This window comes from Salvia hispanica, unplaced genomic scaffold (genome assembly GCF_023119035.1).
Source record: "Salvia hispanica cultivar TCC Black 2014 unplaced genomic scaffold, UniMelb_Shisp_WGS_1.0 HiC_scaffold_1011, whole genome shotgun sequence".
Taxonomy (NCBI): Eukaryota; Viridiplantae; Streptophyta; class Magnoliopsida; order Lamiales; family Lamiaceae; genus Salvia; species Salvia hispanica.
The window spans coordinates 1-2,311 of NW_025951263.1; the positions used below are offsets into that span (position 1 = coordinate 1).

The 2,311-nt window shown below is 31.9% G+C and overlaps 1 long non-coding RNA gene across 1 annotated transcript; it reads left to right on the plus strand.

Moving 5' to 3' along the window:
- Positions 1 to 653: 653 nt before the first annotated feature.
- Positions 654 to 2,305, plus strand: LOC125197823. The gene is made up of 3 exons (XR_007172249.1): positions 654 to 900; positions 1,666 to 1,753; positions 1,841 to 2,305. It is a non-coding gene; the product is annotated as an uncharacterized LOC125197823 (long non-coding RNA).
- The last annotated feature ends 6 nt before the right edge of the window (positions 2,306 to 2,311 follow it).

A 2,311-nucleotide genomic window follows, 5' to 3' on the forward strand; every position in this document is an offset into this window, starting at 1 on the left:
AATTATAGAATTTAACCCCATAACCAATGCATGGAATCAGCCTTATCATTACTACATTGACAAAATGTTCCAGAAAATTTAACGAAAAAAATAAGTTATGAAAGAATAGCACAACAAATAAAGAAAAAGCTAAAAATTAAATTATAGAATGATTAAATAAAAATTTATTTGAAAAATCATATATGCATTTAGATAAGAATAATTAATTTGATTAAATTTTCCTTAATTAGATATATATCTATTTAATACTATAAGTGTAATATCCCAGCATTAGAAGAAATAGAAAATTAGAAATTTTATAGTTAATAGTTTTATATGTATGTGTTGGGGTTAGAATAGAAGAGATAAATATAGGATTTTTATAATTTTAGAAAAAAAGATGGAGATAAAGAAAAAGAAGAAATAAAAAGAATGGAAGGATTGATGAGTAATAGGGTTATACGTGCCTTGTTTAGGAAATTAGAAAAAAAAAATAAATAAAATATAAGAAAAAGGAAAAGGATTTTTATAATTTTAGAAAAAAAGATGGAGATAAAGAAAAAGAAGAAATAAAAAGAATGGAAGGATTGATGAGTAATAGGGTTATACGTGCCTTGTTTAGGAAATTAGAAAAAAAAAATATAAGAAAAAGGAAAAGAATTAAGAATTAAGAATTAGAAAATAGATGAAACTCATCCTTCTCAGCTATCTCTCTCAACGTAAACTTCTCCCCTCTCTGTAAAAATTCGACAGCCTCTCTACTTCTCCGATCAGCCACCGTGATAGTTCCAATCACTCCTCCGTGAAGCATGTAGTACCCTCCACCAATCCAAGCTTTCAATTCCTCCTATTTCCTCTTAATTTTGGAGCTCAAGTTGAAAACCACCTCCACTTAGCTTTGCAAATTAGTTAAAATTAGAGGTTAGACTTCTCCATAACCTCCTTAATCTTGTTTCTAAGCATAGTAGTGATGTTAATTTGATGTGATTCTTGTTGAGGGAGTCAAAATTAGGGTTCTTGAATTTGGGGGTTTTGTTATTTTGATGCTTGATATTGATTTTGTGTTGATGCATTTGAAACTATACTTTTATTTTAGAATCAGGAAATGAACTTTTAGAGTAATGTTTTTGATAGCCAATAAGTACACTGATTAAACAGTAGGTTTCTAGGCTTATTTGACAGATCAAAAGAATTTATTTTCGGCTCATATTTTACCAGAAGTTGCTCTTAGATGTCTTCTACGTTGTCACCAAAATTCAGCCTAAACCGAGTTCATATGGATTTATTATGAATTTTCTAAAAGGACTGCCCTGTTTCTGGCGGGTTCTTAAAAAGTATTCATATATCCTAAACGAAAAGGAATTTCAAGCTAAAAATTAATCCTCATAAACCTGACTGTTATATGTTTCTTTTGCAATTGGTTTCATTGATTTTGGACTTATGAGTCGAGCGGAATGATTTTTCAAAGTTAGTGCTCTCTGCCGTAAACAGTAACTGATAGTAGGGAAAGTGATTTTTGTTAATTTTATTTGAGTAATCTATTGGTGCGAGATGATTATGAATTTGGGATGTACTTAAAATGATGTGAGTTGAATGAAATAGTATAGAAAGTGAAATAGGTAAAGGTGATTATTTGATTTTACTTGTGTTATTTATAAATTGTATATATGATTGTTTGAAAATTAGGTGAACCGAGTGCGAGCTCAAGTGATAGGGGAAAGGGGCCGATGCAGGGTTAAGTAAACAAGTAGAAGAGTTTTGTTGGCGTGTACAGGTAGTGTACGCGTGTTCTAGAGTTTAATCTCTTTAACTTCGAGACATATTGCTACGTTTTCATATGTTTTATCTGCTTGTGCAATAGAGATTATATATGATTGTGTGGACGGTATAACTCAATGACATAAACGAGACATGGAAAGGTAAGATGTGAGAATTATGTTTTGAAATTGTGAATTGGTGTGATATATGATATGCAAAGTGATTTAAATAGCTATACGTGTTGAATAATGTGAAAGCTATCTGGACTAGTTGTTATGCCCCATTGCTTGAGTGAATCACAGGGTATAGTTGGCATGCCATAGGACAGCAGTACTGCACACATGTTTGATGCCTTATGATAGGCTATACGAAAGATATATAGCATCTGATAGTATCTCACCCAGATGCCTTATAATAGGCTATACGAAAGATGTACAACATCTGATAGTATCTCACCCAGATGTGGATATGACAGAGGCCCTCATCGGGTTGCTTATAGTGTCCGTGTACCCGTGTCCATCGCTAAGCATAATTTGGGAGCTGAATGTGATATGAATGTGATATTTGATTGAGA